Raw genomic sequence first — 23,223 nt, forward strand, 5'->3', positions numbered from 1 at the left:
CCATCTTTTTTCCTGATATCTTGTTCAGTAATTTTAAACTATCTCACTTCTACCAGCTATCTTTGTCCCAGAGATTGCTGTGAATGCAACAAGATCAAAGTACCTTGTCCTACAGGTAATCTATCTCCCTAATTAATCTCTTTTCTCTGAAACAATGACATTAAACACTCCTGAGGATCTGGGCCACAAACATATTGTTTCAAAAAATAACTTCACTTGCAAAATTCAAAAAGTAAGCAAAAGACCACCTGCAGTAATGTCTTCAAACTTTCCATATGCATTAAACACCTTCCATATGTTAGCATTTCCTCTGTTTAGCTCTTTTAAAAGAACATGGAAGTGCATTTGGAAGAGTGGTTTCTGCTCCATATTCTGTACATAAGCCCTGAAACTTCAGTCAGCATCTTTTCTTAATTGATTGTATAATGCAGCCTTCCTGTTTCTGAGCTTTTAAGATGCACTTGAAATAAGCTTTCAAGTTTTCCTCACAATTAGAAAGGTTAGAAGCTTGCCTTTTTAAAAAAAAAAAAAAAAAAAAAAACCAAACAAAAACTTAACAGCATCAGGTATCACAGGACTTGGAATATAAATGTAGCACTGCCAGTACTCTAGGACCCCCAACCTCATATGAAAACTAGAACAGCATAGCCTGCTGGCATGAGTGGAGCTTGGAGAGAGGAGCACTGGGACCATGTCACAGCCTGACTCCAGGGTCAGGGACTCCAGATTCATTAATCCTTTATGGCAAGCCAGCCATGCTTTTTCTGGAGACAGAAAGACATGTAAGTCACTGCAGTCAGAAATCAGTGACAAACCCGTGCCATCTGACTTGAGAGAAACTAAAGGGAATGTGAAGAAATGACCTTTTGGCAGTGTGTGGAGTAATGATGTTAAAGCAAAGGTCTTCCAGGATGAGTATTTTACTGTGAAGGATGAAAGTTTCTCCTATTGCCAATTTACATCTATCCTTTCTCAGAATGTCTTCTTGGTGCTGCATTTTTTTTAATATTCTTTTTGTAAGCAAATTAAAATGCACATTACTGTACAACTTCTTGTTTTATTGGATATGAAACTTCTCATTTAGCCTTTGCTAAACAGTATTTCTGGTTACTTGGCCACCAGTCCAAATCTATTACTAAGAAATTATTGCTCCATTAGCTACAACAGGTCTAAGCATCAACGTACAAAACATTCCAGTGCTGCATTTCCTTTTGAAGTGCAAGTGGTTTGTCGATGAATCTCCATTTCCTTTTAGTTCTTATGTGGATGTAGAGAAATGGATTTCAGTAGTGGCTGGCCAGTGGTTCTGGGTCACTTAAAAAGGGTATCTGTGTGGTGCAGGTTAGGAAGAGATGAGGGAATTCCTCTGGGTATCTGCACTGGTGGTATCTTCAGGAGGCTGCTGCTGGATGAACTGTACCCCTCCTCTCATATTTTAAGGGCACCTGTGCTGGCAGAACAGCGTTCTGGCCTGTGCATAGTCGTGCCTAACAAAGGTGATGAGAATCCAGTTCTCCAGGCAAAAACTCTGAAACAACTGAGATGATCTTGCTTAGCAGAGCAGGACCTCTGAGCTTTTATCTGTGAGGTGCTGGAAGGTGTGGGAGTGGGAGCAGTGATGGATAGAAGGTATGTGGGTAGCAAGATTTAAAGGGAGGACAGAGGTTAAAGGGGGATTTAAGGGGAGAACACAACATCTTGTGTTTGACTGATTGGGGGGATAAGGAATATGATTTTCTTCAAATATTGCAATAAAAACTAAAATTGCTATCCCAGCATTGATATTGTTATCCCTGGGTTAGACACTATCACCGTCCTAGGAGAAGTGAATCTCGTAAGAATATATGAAATCAAATGCATTTGGAAGTAAAAATCCTGATAAAAATAGAACCATCATGGGTATTTTAGAATATTGCAGAAAACACTAATCAAGCTAAAATAAGGTGCTTGGAAACTCAAATGTTTTCCTCATGGGAGAGGTGCCCAAATTACTCAGCCAATCCTCATACATAAAATTAATGATGAGATTCTCATAATAATATTAATAATTGATATGCCATAATAGCTCTGTGTCTTAAAACATTTGGATGAAATTTACACAAATGGCTGTGACTAGGGAATGCTCAATGCTGGTAGAGCACAATGGTTGTTAGCTAAATGGAAACATGACTTCTGTGTGTCTTAGTACTTCTAAGCAGCCAAATATAATTAATAAATCCCTTTTCTACTGTATATTGAGCTATATTTGGATCAAGTTTATTTGCAGAATTTGTGGCTTCAGTTCAGTGTCCATTTATGAACAATTAATAGAAGCTTTATGCTCTACAGACATTTTAATAATTAAAAGTTGCTTAGAAGTAGAGCTGGTAAAATAATATCCATATATGACCTATCTGCATTTTTTCCTCCTATCAGAGTTTGAATAAATTCTGGTTCTTAAAACTTGCAAAGCAGTATTTTAAATAATGGTACCCCACGGTTCTTCTAGTAATCTGAAAGTTGTAGGACTGATCTTGCAGGACTGGAAACTGCTATTTGATCTGTACATATCGTTAGCATAGGTTTTTTTAAAGTACTGTTCATTTACCATAAAGTTAATATTTTGGGCCTTTGACCCTTTAGATTATTTGATGCTGAGAGCTGTCATGGTTTGAGGCTGGCACAATGCCAGTGCCCCCGTGAAAATACACTTTCCCTAGTGGCTTCTGTGAGATGTGATCAGGAACAGAGCAAAGCAGGCTCCAACTTAGGAATAAAGGAGGTAAACTTTATTAACTACAGCATCTAAAAAGGAACAGACACAAAACTAAGAATGAAAACCCTTCAAATACATTCCTTCTCCCCACCCCTTTTCCTCCACAGCATGAAATGACACCACAGATTTCCACACCATCACCATCTCTCAGATAATCAGCTTTTGAGTCCATCACCACCCCTTAGATAATCAACTCTCAACTCCATCAGGGAGAGAGGAGTCCCCCCTTGCACCATAGGCTTCCCCTGGAAACACAATTGAAACCTCTTGTGTTTCCGTGTCACTCATGGCACCGCTCAGAGAACATCGGCCCTCGTGACTTCTCCCCCTCCATGTCCACTGCTCTCACCACTGCACATGGGCCAGGACTGCCTTTTGGGTTCCCCTTTTAAGGCTGCCCCACCCAGTTCCAACAAAAGCAGCAGTCTCTCAACTTTGGGACACCAGTCCCCCCCAAATTTCACCCCCTGGGGCCAAGGGGCCTCATGAACAGAGATCTTCCTCTCCATGGAGACAGAGGGCATCCCACACCCTCCTCAGCCGTCTCTGTTCTCGCCACTGCTTCACTCTTGGCTCCAAGGCATTGCCTCCCACTAAATGCAGTCTCCGGGTCACAGGAAAAACATGGGTCTGTCCATGGCCATACAAGAAAGAGTCCAGCTCAAGGCCACTCCATCATCTCTTCCCACCTAGGATTCTTCTCACCGCTTCTGACCTCTCTCACATGCATCAACTTTCATTTCACTTGCTCATTTCCTCCTGCTTCATCTCTCTCTCCTCATTCTGATTCAGGAGGATCAGTATTTGTAAGGTTTCCATTATTCTACAAAGGGGTTAAAATCTTCACCTCTATCTGCCCAGAACTCTCACAGCTTCTTGCACCGCATCTCCCACTTCTCCTTCTGGCTGGCCGTGCTTCCAGTCCATGATATCGAATTCCAAGGCAGCACAGGCACTGGCTCTCTCTCTCTATCTCCCGAGGGGTAGGGGGAGACCCCGATGCTTCTCAGGGCTCCTCCACCCTTCCATCCTGCAAGGCCTTCACCCCCTCCTCTGCCCGAGGCTCCGGCCTACCTCACCCGGCCGCATGGCTTCCCTCCCCCAGCCAGCCCCGGCTGGGCAGGGGAGCTCTGAGCTCCTTCACGGACCGGGACCAAGAGAGAGTTCTCCTGGGAGTTCTTGATTTTAGCTCCCTGTATTCTCAGAGGTGGTCCATACCTTCAGTGGCCAAACCAGGTGCCAATATTCAAATCCAAGCACTGATTGGTTTGACCATAACCTCCCAAAAAACTCACTTCCTTCTTAACCTATGACAGAGCTCAACACTTGCAAAGTTTTCATCCCTCTCTGAAATTTTGGGTCAACAGCTGTGGTATGTTTAGAAATTGCTATTTTATTCCTTGTGCTTTATATATAACCATATCATAGAAATGAAGAGCACAGCTAAGGCTATTTTATTTCCTTGTTCTTATTGACCTCTTTGAAATGCAAAGAGGGAAAAGATGGAATCAGAGACAGTCTCTTTATGCACTGCCAACAATACAGGTTGCTGGCAGCAGGCAGGAGTTGCACAGTGCACTTGCCTTTTTTATACTGGTCATGTCTGAACAGAATTGATACATTTTTTTGGGACTTGTTTAGAATATCATCTTTAGAAGTACAAAATTGATCAGTATAGCTCTACATGGTGCACTGCTGCTGCTGTTTTGGTTGGAACAAGAGAAGAGAGGAGGGAGCAATATGCTTCAGTTTCATTCACTGGGGAGATCAGGGGATTGCTAGGGAAGAAACAGAAGATGAAGAATTCACATTTTGGTGCCATCTCAAGCTTGACTGTGTTCTCTGCTGGCTTTTATTTCTGAAAATGCTCCTAATCTGTGCTTTATGTTTCCCATTTAACTTTCTTTTGACACTATGACCAGCACAAATCATGACCTTTAAAGTACAAGAAAAGAAAAGGGATGTGTTTTAATGCTGTCCACGTCCTGGAGAAAGATGGACTAACTGCTTGTTTTCAGATTTTCTTTCACCAACATGGAAGTCAGAGACTTGGAGAAATTATATTCCTTATTCTTCTCTTCACAGAGTGTATAGATTATATATTTTCTTTTAATTCCAGCTTTATTTTAAAATTGCATGCTCACTTCGTATTTCATGCAGTAGAAAGTGTTAAAAGGATGTGTAGACTAATGAAACCAGAGAATTTTTTCTATGTGCTTAATAGATTGGGTTCTGATGCAGGCACTGGTGGTCTTAAGGCACTATGCGAGTTAAGTAGTGATATTTAAATTGCTGTTATATCACAGCAACTTAATTACAAGAAAAAAGTTTCTTCCTTTAAGAAGATCCTTGTTAAGGATTTTCTGTTCAGGCTAGTAGTAGACAACAAAGAATATGCAAGGCAATGAGAACCCCGCTGTATCCCAGACAAATGGATATCTCCATGAACAGGGGTTTTTCTCTGCTTCTTCTGACTTCATTTTTGGTTGCTTGTCTTGTTTTTGGTGGGATTTTTTAAATTGAAAATATTACGACTCTGTTCAGATATGGACAGGGTTCTATCTTGTAAGTCCTCACATAATTGATACAGAACTCACAGTGGAAAAAAATTGGGCAAAAGACTGTGGAGAGATGAGAATAAAGTTACTGAAAAATGATTATGTTAACTTGTGGCAGGGTTTTCAGCTAAGCCAATGGTATGTCAAAAGTAATAGCATTTAAGGGGGCTGGCAAATCCAGCAGTATGAGAACAGACATTTTATCACTGTCTATTTATTATTCCCCCCAGGAACATGTACAGACAAATACAGATGAAGGCAATCACAGTGAGTTGGATATGTCCATTTTTTGTGCACTATAAGATTTTTATAGATGGTTTGAGGCATGTTTCACCATCTTAGTAAGAATGGTTATCAGACCCTCGCTACCCTTTTTGTCATGGCAAAGAATATGGCTCTAAGGTATGTATTTTTGCTCACAACCAAAATTCATCAGTGGCTCCTCAAATCATCATTTGCTCCATATGCACAAAATCATGTCATACCTTTTCAGTGGAAGAACTCCAGTGATTTGTTTAGAAGATATCTCTTCTAATGCAGCCTTCATGTGTATTTTGTTATAAAATCAGAAAAGGCCCCATTGGGAAAGACCTCTAAAAGTGCTGTCGTGCATCTCTTTCTGCAAGATAAATCCAAGACAGGATTCTGCAATCAGTAATAAAGATTGACGAACCTCCAGACCACCTAGCCATGTGCTTTAATATCGCCTATTACTAAATGTTCTCCTGATGCCAAGCTTCAATCATCCATGGCAGTACAAACCCATTACTTCATGTCTCTGTAATAGAGGAGAGATGTGTCTCCCTTTCTCCTCTTACTAATTCTTTTTTGTGTATTTTCATTAGGAATTATATATCTCCCTTTTGGGAGATAACATATTCTTTAAATAAAATAGTCCTCCCTCCCAAGTTTCCAGAACTGCCATTAGTTTTTCTCTGTATCCTCTCTATTTGATAAATAAGTTCTGTGGATTCTTGTTGAGATTCTGACATTTCTTAGTAGAGTGGAAAGATTGCTTTAAACATCTTATTACCAATTTTCTTCATCTTTCTATGTATCTTTCTGTGATATTTGCCTCTTTTTTGTTTGAAACAGCAGGTCATTGTTAGTCTGCTTTCAATTTATGATTTACTATAACTTCTGTGTCTTTTTCAACAAATATGCTTAATCAGATATTCCTTACCTGACAGCTGCAGGATTGATTATTGTTGTGCAGATATAAACTTCACATCATTCTTAGTACATCAGACATATTTTCCATTTTTTTGTACCTTTTATTTCAGTTCTGTGCTGTTCAATGCGTGTATAGTTCTTCTGAGATCCCTGAATTTAATAAGTACTTTATTAATTTAAAAAATTGAATAATATCACACACACACACAGAGGATATTAAATTGTTCCTTCACATTTTATAGTCCACCATTGGTAACCACATAACACCAGTCTGAATGTTTTACTTGGTCCTGTTTCATAATAACCACAATTTTCTTACTTGTCCCTGGAAAGATCTCATGTTGAGTTTCCTAGAAATATCTCATGTTCTTGAAGTTTTGAGGTTTAAGAACAGATGGAAATTAAGCACCATGCAGCTGCTCGCTTAGTCCTTCTCTTCTTCCCCCCTCACTGGGATGGAGAGGAGAATCAAAAGTTAAATTTGTAGGTTGGGATAAGAATGGTTTGATTTTCAAAACCAAAGAAAAATACAGTAATAATGTAAATTATAATAACAATGATAATTAAAATGGAAAGATAAAAACCAAGGAAGTGATGTACAATAAAACTGCTGAGTGATGCCAGACTACCCTTTCCAAACCGAGACTGGCTGTTCTTCTGGATAATTCCCCTTAGTATATATACTGGGCATGACATTCTGTCATATGGAACATCTCTTTGGTCAGTTTGACTCACCTGTCCCAGATACAGTTGGTTTTGCACATCTCGTCACTGGCAGAGCATGAGACAAAAAAACTTCTATCAAGTCCTTGACTTAGAATAAATACAACTGCAAAAATAAACCATCAGTATGTCAACACCATTCTCATTCTGAATTCAAAACACAGCTCTGTACAGCTACTGAGAAGAAATTAACTCCATTTTACCTGAAGCCAGGATATGATGGTAATAACAAACATCTGTATTTTCTTGTCTTTGTCTGTGACGGATATCCCTCTACAATAATAGAAAAGAAAATTTGTTTTCCACAATGAACACTGAATGTTATTCATACTTTTGTTTCCCTTTAGCTGCTTTTTTTGAAGTTAAATTCATGTTTGATTATTTTTTTCCAGAAGTTTTCAAGAAGGCAAGTAAAACTGAAATTCCCTGGCTTGTTTTTCTCTTTTACTTGTTAGTAATGACAAGCATTTTATCTGCCCTTTCCCAGTCCTTTGAAATCTTGTCCTCTATAGGTTCTTTAAAATTACTAAATTACTTATGCATCTGAAAATATTTTTTTTCATTGGGACCAGAAAATTTGTAAGCTTAATCTATTTAAACCTTGTCTGACATACTCTCTGTGTGTGTCATTCCCTTATGCTTTGTCACTGGACTTGATACTGAGCGGAAAATTTTAATAGCTAAACTATAAAATGAAACTGGCTTTGAAAGACACTAATAATGACTGTAATGAAGTTATAAGAAAAATTCATCAAGTGAAAAAATTGTTGAATGCTAATCTCTGGATAATATTCTCAAACTCTTCCAACTTGTTTATGTCGTCTCTAAAACCTCTCGGTATATTTAGGTCTTGGCTTACTGGGTAATGAAGAATTAAGAATTCATAGAATCATGGAATTATTAAGGTTGGAAAAGACCTTTAAAGTCATCAAGTCTAACCATTTACCCAGCATGTTACCTCAAAACTCCATCCCCAAAATGCATGCATTATTCCTTAATCTTCTTGTAGTGATTTTTCTTATATCACTGATCCTCTGGCTGAGATGTATGAATTATATTATGATTAGATATATATAAACTTTAATAAGAATAAAAGAATGTAGTCTGTCTCTAATACCAGAATGCTTTTTTATCATAGGTAATTCAATCCAAACGGTGGATTGGCCATGATCTCTGAAAGTCCAAATCTTTCTCTGAAGAAAAAAGAAAAAAGAAAAAAGGAAAAAAAAAAAAAAAAGGCAACTTAATGCTGAGAAAATATTGAAAATTTTTAATTTTTAGAGCCAGATTTTTTACAGAGATTATTGAGTATACTGTAAATGATCAATACATATCTGGTCATTAGTGGTCATTTTAAATGACCATTACATTGAATGTAACAGGATCATTTTTCTGAAGCTCATGGATGGAAACTGTGCTTGTAAAACAACATGCTTGTAATTTTTTCTTGGTCTCATGATTCCTATACACAGGTGATCTATTTATCTTAGGGGCCTAAGGCCAAATTATTATCAGGAGTGAATAATTTTAAGCTGGAATGATCACTCCATAGAATGTAATAAACAGATGCAAAAGCCACAGCACATTTTTATTAGAATTTGGAAAGTTTATATTTTCTTCCCATTTTTTATTGCCTGTCCCCTTTAATTTATTAACTTTGAGAACCAGAAGAGAATCTATGAATGGTAAGGGGATGGAGTATTTTCAATGCACTGCTGTGTTAGAATTAATGCAAGACTACGGTCTTCAAGTTATGCCTAAGAATAATCATGCTTGATTGTACAGAACTACTTCTCTAAATTTCTCTCATTACTTGATGGTATTTTCTTTTCTCACTTGTGGACACAATTTTTTTTGATTTATAAATATCTGCTCTTGAGATGCACCACCTGAAACACTGCACCCAGCACTGGGGCCCATAACACAGGAAAGATGTGGACCTGTTGGACCAAGTCAGGAGAAGAGCCTCTGAGTTTTTCCCAGGGCTTGAGCACCTCCCCTGTGAAGACCGGCTGAGAGAGTTGGGACTCCTCCTGGAAGAATGGAGACTCCAGAGTAGTCCCTCCAGTACCTAAAGGGACAAGAAGGCTGCAGAGGGACCTTTCACAAAGGTGTGTAGGGATATGACAAGGGAAAATGTCCTTAAGCTAAAAAAAGGCATATTTAGACTAGTTTTTAGGAAAAAAAATTCTTTCCTGTAAGGGCAGTAAGGCACTGCAACAGATTGCCCAGAGAGCTTGTGGTCTCCCTTTCCTGCAGCTGACCAAGACCAAGTTGGATGGAGCTCTCAGTAACCTGGTCCAGTGACATGTTTCTATATAAGGCAATTCATCCTTCTCACCAGCTGAAATTAAAATGGTTCTGTATTAGGTGCAAAAGGGCAATGGGGTTTCTCTGAATGAGAGAATGTATTAAATTCTACTTTGTGCTGTAATGAAGGCTTTGTAAATGGGTCTTTTTTTTTCTGCCCAGAAAACTATTTAGTAGAACAACTAGATCTGCATGAGACTGTAAACCTTCCTACAAACCCAGACCTTACCTCTGGATCATGGATTTTCAGTGTGTGCTGCACAAAAAGCAGCTCAGTTTGTCTCACTTAAACTTCAAGGACAGAGAGCCAAGGGTGTGCCAGCAAAGCCACTCTTCAGACTCAGTACCATTGAGCCACAGGGAAACCCCAAAACTTTTCCACTGGAGGAGTGAGGGGCATCTCCTCTTCACTTCCCTTGTGTAACAGATTCCTGTGTGTGTAAACGGTTCTTATCCCAGTCCATAATCTTTACCTCTTGTGCCTCCAAATCTCTCCATCCTGCCGGTGGGGAGGGGAGTGTGAAGGTGTGGTGAGTAAGCTGCCTGTGTTTAGGGGTGTTTCTGTGTGAACACTGAATTGGGGAAAACCATTACTAAACCATGAGAGCTGGATTCCATGATTCGTATGGGTCACTTGCACTTCCAGGTATTCTGCAATTATACGACTTTAAAAATCCTAGTCTACGTTAAGGAATGTTCCCAATTATTTTAACCCTGGTTTTCCCATAAGAGGAATATGTTCTTGTGTTGGAAGAAAGCAAATAAATATGACTTTTGTTTTCTTTCCTCTTGGAAAATAATTGCCTAACTTGCCCTGAACTGAAAGTACAAAAATAAAATAATTATTTTTGCAGGTCTTAATCCTTTATGCTACCTCAAATTCAATAAATGCCAGCAGCTGACATATGCATCTATATCTATCTATATCTATCTATATATAATTTACATCTATCTAGCTATCTAGAATGTATATCTATCTATAGATCTATATATCTATATCTATATCTATATAATCTATATCTATATCTATGTCTATATCTATCTATATCTTCTATATCTATAAAACCTATCTATATCTATATTTGTATCTATATAATCTATCCATATTTATCTATCTACATCTATATCTGTAACTTCAGTCCAATGCAAGTGGTTCTTGTTGCAACACTGTATTTTCAGATTTTGCATTCTTATATATTTTTTAATTTTGTAACTTAGCAGTGTAACATTTCTTCTGTTACAGAATCACATGATTTGAGCAATTAATTCCTTTCCTTCCCATCTTATTCCCTATAAGTAAGAAACAGGAAGTAAAAGGTGCCTAGAGTCTTGGCAAGGGGTGAAGACAAGCAGATATTTTAATAACCCTAAAAAACTTAAGTGGTCAAATATGAGTGGGAATAAGGATGAAAAGGACAAAATGTACTTGCTTAGTGGAAAAGGCACTTTTCTTTTCTATAATTTTTCCCAAAATTTATTTTCATTTTTGTCTATTCTCTTCCTGATGCTTTCCTGAGAACTAGAAAAATTCTTTATAAACTCAGTACAAGTTTTATTCGTAACACAACACAATACAACTCTAACAAAGGGCCAGAATTGTAATCTTAATTGCACTAGTAAGTACAAAATACAGGTGTCAGATAGAGTTGTTCAATTTCCTGTGGAAATTGTAGAGTGTATTGGGCAAACTCTGCATAGTGGATTTTCATTTTCATGGGAGATTTTTCATGACTCATTCTTTTACACAAATTCACTTTTAATGATAACATTTTATTTTTCTGCCTACTGAGAGGTCACCCATTTTTCTAAAATAATTATTTTTTCCTAGGCATAAGGAATACAGTAGTTTGTATTATAATATTCTCATATTTGTCTCTTTTATACAAAATATCTGGGATATCATACTATTTATTTCTTTTACTTTGTTGATACTGCTATTTTCTCAGTTTTCATTGAATTCTGAAATGATTTATTTCATGGAACCCACACAGCAAATTTTGTGAAAAAAGGGAATAACATGCCATCTTAAATGTTCATGATAAAGATTATTTCATGTCTTTTTCCAAGTTCACTTTGAAATAACAGGGTTATAAATTGATAATAATCTACACAGATTTTAGTAACATTCAATAATCTCCTCATGGCATGACTACAGCCATGTGTATCACCTACACAGGAGCATAAGAACCTGTCTGTGCAAAGCCATTTGCTTTTCCTTACCTCTGTTTTAATGTCCTTTCTGGTCAAGATCTACTAGAATCTCCTGATCATTGGTTTGGTGAGTTTTTTTGTATTTTGTTGGGGTTTGTTGAATGGGGTTCATAACCTGTTTCCTTCACTAAATTGGGTCAATGATGCATGCCTAGGCCACAAAAATTGGGATCCTTTTTCCCAGAGAACTTTGACAGCAGTATAGCTGAGAGACAAGTGGTCAGGGACTACTCCTTGCCACGACCACTCTAAGTCATCAGATGATGCATGTTGTTTTAATCATTTATCATTTAACCATTTAATCATTATGTAAGGGATGCAGCTACCATCCTGGATTGCTATGCTTATTACAAGATAATTTAATTTTAACTCACATCGGTCATATTAAATTTGGGTAAGTATACTTTCAATGACTCTCAATCATCAAAATCTTTTAACAATGACATAGAATTCATTTTTAGAGTAGCTTGAATTAATGAGATTTGTTATTAGAAAAAAAATGGCTTGGGGTTTATTTAATTGGGTTATTTTTATTCTAACAAAAATGGATAAAAATATTCATTGTCACGTGAATCTTACATATGCTCTTTTACAGCCTAGCATAGCATAATGCTATTGAGTCTTCACATGAAGAAATTTGCAAAGTATAAAATTATGTAGCTTTACATTTCTGTTTTCACTTGATTAGGAAGGGGTTTTGCATTCTAAAGCAGATATTTGTAATGGAACAAGGAGAATGGGCTAAAAACTTACAGTACATGTTAGTGTGCAAGTCACCTTAAATCATTGCTCTCTGTCATCTTCAGGGATTGTCAAAGCAAGCCCACAAGAAAAATGTGACATAGTTGCCTTGCTATGCTTTATCCAATGACATTTAGCAATACTGAAAATCAGGCAGTGTCCTTTCTAGCAATCTTACAAGAAGTGAAGCAGAGATCAAGAATTCAAATGGCAAGCAGCCAGTCTTCCAACTTCTGAATTTTATATTGATTATTCATATAAGGTATTGCTGTAGAGTTCACCCTCCTGAGTCTATAACTGTGGATCTGGGGAAACAGATTATTCTACCTCTGCCTGATACAGGGCTATGGCATCTTTTCTACAGCAAATGGTGCTATGGGTGGCTATCATGAACCAGATATTGGGTCCAAAGACAGGTCTTGTGTGAAATTGAAGTTTTGACAGGACTGCCCAAAATTAAGAAGTGGTTTTTGGCACGACAAATATTACTGCAAGAACTCCTCTGTAGAATCTTTCTTAGGCGAAGTGTAATAAGAGTGTTTACTCCTAATGGCTTTGAGTACACACAAATTTTCTTCTTCTCCACAATGAAAGAAACAGTTTCTTCTACCTTTTGTTCAGGTGAATTTTTTTTACTGGGCTGCTCATTTAGTGGTTGAAAGCCTAGTCTATGTCAATTGTTTCCGCTGAATTTTATCCATGTCTAAAAACAAAAACCCTCTCTATGTCTGTTTTCTCATAAACTAGATGTGTTTATGAGAAAACAGACACATCTGTCCATATAATTGGGACTTGTTATTAAGCATTAGAAAAGTTCTCACATTTAAAACTGGATAAATACTTTTAAAACTCTCTGTAATGTGTTTTTTGATTACCAGAGTTTAGCTGGCACTGGTACTGGCTTCTTTGAGATAGCTGTACCACATCAGCATTTATTATTTAACCATATTTGATGACTTGCCACAAGAAACAGTGAAATAGTGTTCTTGAGCACATATCAATTTCAGTAACTAGTGTGCATTAAGTACTGGGTGTCTATCTGTATATGGGCATACATATTTATGTTTTTCAGTCAGTATGTATGTCTGCATGCATACACACAGATATATACAAAGTCCATACATTTTTCATGTTGTTGATGACTGCAGGTATCTCCACGTGTCCTGATTTCTACAGAGAAGTTTTCAGACCACTCGGAATCTGAAGAGTTGACTGTGCAAGGTAAGTCAGATTAGATGAAAAATTCTATGGTTAAACTTGGGAATTTCAGAAACAAGTGTTCAGAAAATATATATATATTCCAATTTATTTATTTTCTTCTACCATTTATATATAAAGGCATCCTGCTTTTGAAGACAGTGTAATTCTGTTTTATATTTTCTCAATCTTGATTATCTGATTGACACAACTTCAGATCAAGGCAGTCTCTGTGTGATATTGCATCAGACATCGTTTTCAAACAGTACCTACCCATTGTTCATTCTGAGTGAAAAATAAAAGTACCAGCATGAAATGGAGAACATTCTTTACTCAGTGCTGCAAATTTAGAATCATAGAATCATTAAGGCTGTAAGAGACCTTTGACGTTATTCAGGTCAGTCATTAATACAGCACCACTATCTTCACAAATAAACCATGTTGCCAAGTGCTACATTCCCGTTCCTTTTGAACATTTCCAGGGGTGGGGATTTCACCACTTCCCTGGGCACCTTATTGCAATGCCTGACCACACTTTTTTCTCCTAATATCCAGCTGAATGTTCCTCTGACACAACTTGAGGCCATTTCCTATCCTCCTGTCACTTGTTACTTGGGAAGAGAGATTGAACCCTGCTTCACTAAAACCTCCTTTCAGGTAGATGCAGAGGGTAATGAGGTCCCTCTTCATCTTTCTTTTCTCCAGGATGAACACTCCTAGCTCCCTTAGCTGTTCCACACAAGACTTGTGCTCCAGTTGTTGCTGATGTATTGATAAAAATATTTTTCATTGTCTTTTACAGCAGTAGCCAGATAAAGTTTGAGTTCTTACCTTTCCAACTCTCACCCTGCCTAACCTCACAACACCTCTGTAGAAATTTTTATATGCCTTTTATTTTTATATGGTCATTCTTCCAAAGGTGATTCATTCTTATTTTTCCCTGGATTTTCAGCCAAAGCTCACTCTATATCCAGCCCAGTCTTTGTCTTTTCTCTCTCATCTTTTGGCACATGGGGACAGCCTGCTTCTGTGTCTTTAAGATTTCCTTTTAAAACATTTCTAAAATTCCTAGACTTTTTGCTCTTCAGGACTGCCTTTCAGTGTCCCAAACAGAAAAATGTTTGCCCTCTGGATGTCCAAGGTGGCAGTTTTGCTGACCTTACTTCCTCAAGAATCAGAAACTGCGTCATTTCATGTTTCCTGGGCACAGTATGACCTCCAACTATCCTATCACCCACCAATCCTTCTCAGATCACAAGCAAAAGGTTCAGCAGATGCCTCCCCCAGATGGGTCTCTCATGAGCTGTGTCAGTAAGTTCACTGCCACGCACCGCAGGAACCTTCCATACTGCTTCCTTTTCACTGTGTTGTGTTTCTAGCAGACATCTGATAAAGTTGAAGTCCCCCATGAGACTTCTCCCAGCTGTTTACAGAATATTTCTCCTGCCTTTTCATTCTGGTTGGGTGGTCTATAACAGAGTCTCCCCAGAATGTCTGTCTCGTTGACCATCTCCTGATTCTTACCCACAAACACTCAAGCCTATCATTATCGTCATTAATCTTTAGACAATTAAAAGACTGCTTATAATACACAACTACTCTGCTGCCTTTTTTCCCTCCTAAACAGCTTATAGACATTCAATGCAACACTCCAGCTGTGTGACTTACCACATCAAGACTCTGTCATGACAGTTATGTCACAGTTTTTCAGCTGCACCATGGCTTACAGTTTCTTCTGTTTGCCCATGCTACATGCATTGGTGTAGATGAACTTTGGTGGGCTATTGATCCTGCTGTTTTTCCCTGGAAAAACTCTCATCATTCTTGCACGAACATTCTCAGATGCTTTCACAGTTTCCAGCACATCATTAACCCTTAATGAAGGGCTGCCGCATGAATCTCTATCCCCTATTTCTACCAAGACAGCAGACAGACCTCTCTAACACACTGTCTTTCAAAAAGTGAAATGCCATCCCTAGTCTTATCTCCAATGACCCTGATTTTATCATCTTTACCCTTCAATTCTAGCTTAAAGCTCTCTCAATGAACCCTACAACCTTTTCCCTCTTTGACTCAGGTGTGCCACATCTGTTGCCAACAGGCCGGGTGCTGTGTAAGTCCATCCATGATCAAAACCAACCCATGATCAAACCTCCCAAATTCTGCTGGTGACACCAATCTCAGAGTCACGTATGAATATGTACAATTTTCTTTGTTTTAACCCTGTCATTTCCCATAACTGGCAGAACAGAGGATAAGACCCCTTGTGCTCCAGATCTCTCAATCAGTCATCCTCAGACAGTTGAGGTCCCTCTTGATAGTCCTTAGACTTCTTGTTAGAATTTCATCACCCATCTGAAAAAAACAGTAATGGATAATAATTAAAGGGCCATACCAGCCTGGAAACATGGGTAAACATCTTTTACCCTGGGACCTAGGGAGACAGCAGACTTCTCTATGGGCTAGGTCTTGTTGGCCTGTTGGGCCGAATCTTTTGTTCTCCACAGGAGGGAGTTGCCAATGACAAATACTCTCCTTTTTATCTCAATTGAGGGATTGAGGTGGGGGTAGACTGACTAGCCCTAGGCCTGCATCTTGGATGTACCTTCATCCCTATTGCTGTGTGTCTGGCCCTCAAGTTCCAGAGCCTCATATATATTGAGGGCACCTTAGTGGCTGGGAGGGAATTCACCTGCTACCCCTGACGGAAATCTGTTTCACTGTGTCTTTGTTGCCCCTAAACTTCCCTTGATGATCTGCCCTTTTAGGCCCCCTCCTCCAGGCTGGTGGTAAAGATGGTAGGGGATTTTTCACTTCTGGTGGTGCAGCTGGCTGATGAATATTCTCTGGGATGGTAGGGAATGGCTCCACCATTCAGTCTTCTGCTCTGGGTCCCTGATAGTTCTTAAGCTTTCTATCTCCTGTCTCAGCTCTGTCACTAGGTTGAGCAGATTATCCACTTGGTCTGGTTGCACCTCACACAGCTGTTGTCTCCACTTCCCTCCAATACCAGTGCCAAGCTCTGGCCCTCCCTGCAGCCTGACACCTGGACAGCTGCATGCTTTTGTGAGATCCCCGCCTGTGTCACCAAATCCTTTCTGGTAATAGCACCGTGCTGAGGGGATACCAGAGCTGAGTTCCTTCTAAAGAGGGGGTGACCACTGACTTCCACATTGCTTTACTGAAAATTCATCCCCCACGAAGAACCCACAAACTAGAAGAAATCAGAAGCTGTAAATCAAATTTTAACACAAGTCTCCTTTTGTACTGTTCCACTATTATTTGTGTTACAGCCACTCTGATTCCCATTGTCGATATTGCCTCTTTTTTTAAAAATGATGCTATTACAAGAAAGACTGTTGGTCAGCAGGGTGTATACAGGAAAGGCTTATAAGTCTTCAGCACTTTTCTTTCTTGTTACTACTCCAAGCACAGTGAAATGTGTCAATAAAATCTAGCTGAAGTACTGTGAATTGTTCTCTTTTTTCCTGCAGCAGTCAAAACACTGTCAATACTGATGTGAGATGACATCAAAATATGTTGGAAAATCTTGAAAATACCTCTTTTCAGACAAGGAGACTTTTTAAAAATAAGTTTCTGTCAAAAATCCAATTTGAACTCTTCCTTTTGCTTTGAATTATACAGAAGGCATCTTTGAAGAACATGACCTGTTTTACATTGTTCAAAGGCATAATATAAGAGAAAATTTTTCTTTTCATCTGACTGCATGGGAGATGTTGTAAATCTTCAGCGCAGGTGACCTGGTACTGCTACAGGAGATGACACATAAATGGAGTGACATCATTCACAACTGGTTATTAAATAATTCCTAGGGACTCACAAAATAATTCTACAGAAAATAAAAATGGTAACTAGGCAATAATTGAGTTCATTTTTTTCCCCGAATATGGTACTCCTGCATCTAGTCTTTTTACAGTAAATGAAACATTAACTGTGCTGAGTTTTGTTACTATCAATGATTTAAATGATTGATTTAAGCCTAGACAAGTGAAGTAGTGCTATTTGTCAGAAGAATATGTATTACATCTTACTCTTCTAGAGACTTTTAATTCTAGGACGCTTTATATTGACACTTTGAGGACATTAACTTAGTACATCCATGTTCTGTTTATTATAACCAGGTAACGTGGGATCAGGGGAGAGCAAGGATAGTGACAGATATGGATACCAGAAGTCCTGATTATTTGACACTGTTTCTGGGCATAAGATTCAGACACTTAACAGTTTTCTGTGGGCAGCAAATTTCTTGTCGCAACCATGATCTGAAGCCAACATTAATTGCAGAGTTCCTGAAAGAAAATGTTATATCTTGCAGGTAATAGGAAATTATATCCTAATAAAAATAAAATAGTTGCAGCATCTTTGCTGTGGTTAACAATTCTGCATTTTGGACTTTACAAAAAGGCTAGCATTGATTTTTAGTTTATTCTTAACTTCCAGTAGTTGTGATATGCAATAGAAGTATGCAGTCAAACAGAAAGTGGCAGATCGTTATTTTCCCATTAATTAAGATTTCTCTATGTTTAAAATTGCTTATTTGAGGTATGATAAACTTCTATCTGAATGTGAAAGAAAAGGTAGTCCCTCCACAGTGATATAGCAAACTTATGCTTCCAGTATAAAGTATAATAGATTCCAGGTTGTTTGAGTACTATCTGTTTACATTAATGTATTCTATGTTGTATTTTAACTAATAGATTTTCTGTCAGTAGTTCTTTATATTTGTGGTGTGTAATGGGTTGAGCTGTAAGTAGAGTACTGTGCCTGTTGCTGTCTATGCTGACTTGCTGAATATTTTTAGACACATCTAAAAAATATACTTTTGCCTCTAATTACAGCTCACTATTTCAGCTTTGAAGGAATAACAGCATTGCTTTGGGAGTTAGTCACGACAATATCAAGAAAAAAATGAACACACATCGATGGGATTTGAGACATTCCATGAAGAAGAGGGGGTTGTATGAGATTATTAACCTATTAAAGAAACGTGATGCATAAAGAAGTACCACAGCATAACCTTCCTGTCACTCAGCTCAGATCTCCTTTTGGAGGAGGATGGAGAGGCAGAGCATAAAGCAGAAAGACTTTTGTATTTCTATGAAAATGAGGAATGGCAGAGTGATTCTTTCCATAGCCACTGCCCATCCTTCTGCAGTCACTCTGCCAGAAGTCTTGCATGAAAATATTAAATCCCTTCGGATGAACCCTTCCCAGGCTTCATCTTGTGCCTCTGTGAACACTAATTCATTAGGCTGTTCCACTAACACTTTCAGTATTTTTGGCTGCTTTGGTGTGCATATACCATTTATTTTCTCATTTGTTCAACAGAAAATATGGGATACCTAATACCTTCATCCCATAGATCTATCTTCACACACAACAATTACATATAAAGGTATCTTTTCAAGTAATATGACACTTTAAATATACAAGAAATTGGAGCAACTCTGAACTCTAGAAGGTGCTATAAATCATCTACTGTGGGGTTTGAATGCAGATGGCAATACCTAAGATTTGAACTCAGTTTTGCATATATATTTTCTAGGTAAAAAGCCTTTGATTTGTTTTTTCTAGTTGATTTTAATTGATGTTATAACCTTTATTCCACTTCTATACTTAAATTTATTTAGTTCTTCTTTTTCGAAAAAAACCCCATTTCCTTTAGCATAAAAATGACACTGACATTTGGGGAGTATTTACGCAACAATCAAATTTTTTGGGAGGGAAAACCATACTGTTCTCAGTAGAGTCCATAGAGTCTGCCCATCAAGCAAAGTCATCAAATAGCACAAGAGTGGTTTTATAATCCAAAATTTGTCCCTCAGCACTCCTCTCCTACACAGTATCTAACACAGAAGCAGGACTTTAGACTTCTACCTACAAAGTACTGAATATGTAGATATCCTAAAGCATGTGAATATTTGCATTTGGTTCAGTGGGGCCATTCAGGGGCTCACTGTTGAGCATCTGATCAAGTGCTCCTGGAAACTGAATCCTAGACTGAGCCAGGGTATGTATCCTGGTGTTTCTCTTACTCAAAGAGAGATTTAAACAGAAATAGGCTTACCGTATTTTTCTTTTCTTTTTCAGTGGCTAGAAAAATGCTGATTTAATTTTCCATTGAAAAATCAAAAATTAATGTTTTAGGGAATAATATTACAGAGGCTCAAAGCTCTACTTGGTTCTGCCTTCTTTTTTCCCCCTAGGAGTGTGAAATGAGCTGTTTTCATTAACTACTAAATTATTATTTTTTAAATTAGCTGGTTTCCCCCACCCTTCCCACTGAGTAACAATGTTCCTTCAGTTCTGTGAGATTATGGGTCTATTTCATATATCAGGCACCAGGTAGTAAATTGGAAGTTTTGAGTAAATTCTGTGCTTTTGAGATAGAATGATTTTAATTAAGAAATCTTTTAGAGTAATGTGAAAGGTGACATTACTATTCATCAGAATGCACACAGGGCTCTCAGTACCTTTTCCAAAATTATCCCTGTGCAATCCATGCTGCTAAGTCAAAGCCCCATGCTAGTTTTTACAGATTCAAATCTGGGTCACTGCAGTATATAGACAGAATTTACTTTAAATTAAATAATTCCTGAGCACGACGATTTTCTATTTTCAACTCCTTTCACAAGTTGTTATGGCTATGCATTACAATGAGCTAAACATAAAAGAAGGCAAAATCTACAATTGTAAGGGGAACAAAGCACTATATTATACAAGAAAAGTTGCCTTTGGTGTACTTTGTAGCCCTTTATACTCTGTAAAATATTTTTTACTGTTTGGTTGGTTTTTTCCAGTTAACATCTAAGCAAACGTAATTATACAAGATTTCTGGAAATTAAATGAAACCGAAAAATGCCTAGATAGTAGCAACTGTAATGACAGATCACTTCATAAGGATAACACTTCATTGTTTCTTGTACTTTTGCAAAATTTTAAAGGCTGTTTTGCATTTGTTTTCAGATAGTGTCAAGGACTAGTTTATGCAAAGGAAAATCTTGAAACTGCAGGCTCTTAAAAGACCAAGCTTAGGCCCGTGAAGGTGTGAGGTTAATGTATCTGATTTGCAGTCTTATGCAACAGAAAATTTCATGGTCAGCTGTTAAGCATAAATATTTTCACAACGAACAAATAATTTGCATGAAAAATAGTGATAGTGTGTACATTAAAGATATTCACAATGGGTAGGCTTTATACATTATTGGTAAGAATTTTTAGCAGATGATAGAATTACCTCCAGGATGAATTCAGACCAATCTATTTTTGCTGATGTACTACGCATAATAATTTGTATTTCTTGGCAGACATTCATCTTTGCACATAAACATCTTCATATAAATTCCTTTCCTTGGGAGAAGTAGCAGGGGAGATGATTTTTTTCATAACTCATATCAGCATCTGTGATAGGACACTGTCCTTGTTTTGTATAGCATAAACATAGCTCAAATTTTGTTGACTTCTTGCTAACCTCTATAATATTTATAGAGTGCTGCATCCCTATTGCCTACCATTAAACTTTTTTAAGTGCCTTGCTAAAATGGAAAATTTTTGCCTAAACCCACTCTCTTAATTACTTTCTTTGAATGTCTAATTTTAACTAATTTTTCTTTACAGATTAAAAACTGTCTAGTTAACTCAACATACAACCTTTTTCTTAAGCAAATGGTAGCATGTTCTATAATCCTGATAGAGCTATAACAAGAAATTCAAGAACTACCCACAGTGGACTTTATTCTAGTTTGCAATTTCTCTGTAGTCCATTCTCCTGATGTCAGGAATGTCAAATTCTTCCTAGGTAAGACTGCAACATTTCCCTTCCAAAAACTCTTATGGGAGTGGATGTGAAATGCATGAAGTGAGAAACCTTTGTGTGAACAGAACATGATCCAGAGTGGTAGATCTTTCTGGATGGATTATGTCTGAATTGAACTAACTGGTCTCATGAATTTGCATGCATATGTATCATTGCCTCCATTTAGGGGCTAAGGAAAAGACCAGAAAATTTGCCATATTTATCTATAGACTTCAGTCTAAAACAATACTGGCACGAAGTATTACTGCTGTAGGTGTGTTGCAAAGTATGAAGTGAAGATAATTTAGCATTTGCAATTTCCTTTTAGGGCCAGTGGTATCAGGCTACATTATTATATTTCTATAAATGATGGTGACATACAGGACAACCCATCAGGTTAAAACATATAAAAAAGAGGATTATTGTTCTTTCTAAAAAATATTTTTGTAATGTGTGAGGTGATTCATTGCTTTGTGTGTATTTTAGATCATAGATGGTCAAGGGAATCCTTTCTGGTCCATATCTTACAATATGCACAGCACAGATAATACAAGAGTTCCTTTGCTAGGAACCCTATGGAGATTCAGTTATTGTGAGACTACACTAATTATTGGCCCTTGTGTGGAAGGGAACTGCAATCTCAGAGATTGATCAAAGCTATGATCAACAGTGACATTTCTTGTCTGCTGAATAGAAAAAATGTGTTTCAAAAAATATATGACAGTGTTCCTGCAGTTGGAAAAATGGCAAACATGCATGCTGAAAGCTATTTTTAAAAATGGCAGTGTGAGATAAATAGGATGGTGATTCAACACTTAATCATTTAGTGTAATTTTCCCACTCACTTCACTAAGTACTTTATTTATTTTGAGCCTACTCAGCTTTGCCAAAAAGTTGTTTTTCCTAATTTGTCTGTTATTGGTTTTAACTCATTGTAAATGGTCTTTAAATTCACTTTAAACAGAATCAGCTATATTTTAAAGCATAAACATGGAATTGCTTATTGTATTCTATGTATACAAATACTTTTAAAATGAAACAAGAATCAGATGCTTTGGCTAGGAAATGTGGGGTTTTTGCCAGTTGATTTGGCACTAATTTTTAGACATTATGCACATATAAATAATGCTACATATTGACAGAATGAAGGTGCCTCCAGAGATTAAGGAATATAAAGTATTCTTTTTCTTGTAGTACTTTTTATTCTTTTAAAAACTTGTGTCCCTCTGAAAATAGCTCCTGTTGTAACCATTGAAGTTAGGGGATGTAGCAGGTTGACTTGTCATCAAGAATGGATACAGGGAAGCAGGTGACTGACTGAATAGACTTTATGTTTTTTTGACAGGATCCTCGGAATTAACATCTTAATAAACTGATAAAGAACTTTATATTTGAAAACATGTTTGGGGATGTGGTTTTGAGGCCCTTCACCTTGTTGCTATTGCAAATGTTGAAAAATCTTCCGGTGATTTGAAAACCAATTCAATATGCTAGCATTGTGTGGTTAGGAAAAAAGCAGCAGACTAGAATAGGACAGAGTAGCTTCTCAAAATTGCCCTTCTCTCTATAATTTTAGATAGCTTGGTTGTCATCCCAAATAATTTGCTTGCAGATTTCATTTCCCTTCTGTTGACTCAATGAAGAAAGCTTTCACAGACACAAGTGATACTTCATTTTCCATCAAAAATTCCAGTTTCCTCCTCATATCAAAGCAAAAGGTGAGATGAGCCAATACAATG

General features: G+C 37.6%; 1 long non-coding RNA gene across 2 annotated transcripts in view; it reads left to right on the forward strand.

Moving 5' to 3' along the window:
* Nucleotides 1–21,427, forward strand: part of LOC135291165 (uncharacterized) — a 64,255-nt gene extending 42,828 nt beyond the window's left edge. Inside the window, exons 1-6 of one of the 2 annotated variants that reach the window (XR_010354035.1) lie at nt 3,884–4,127; nt 5,544–5,580; nt 9,090–9,320; nt 13,620–13,692; nt 17,811–18,004; nt 18,528–21,427. This is a non-coding gene — a long non-coding RNA (uncharacterized LOC135291165). Of the gene's footprint in view, nt 1–3,883; nt 4,128–5,543; nt 5,581–8,347; nt 9,321–11,695; nt 11,798–13,619; nt 13,693–17,810; nt 18,005–18,527 lie in introns of those variants that run through there. The other variant, XR_010354034.1, reaches the window with a different exon arrangement.
* The last annotated feature ends 1,796 nt before the right edge of the window (nt 21,428–23,223 follow it).

The sequence above is a fragment of the Passer domesticus genome, chromosome Z (assembly GCF_036417665.1).
Source record: "Passer domesticus isolate bPasDom1 chromosome Z, bPasDom1.hap1, whole genome shotgun sequence".
NCBI classification, from domain to species: Eukaryota; Metazoa; Chordata; class Aves; order Passeriformes; family Passeridae; genus Passer; species Passer domesticus.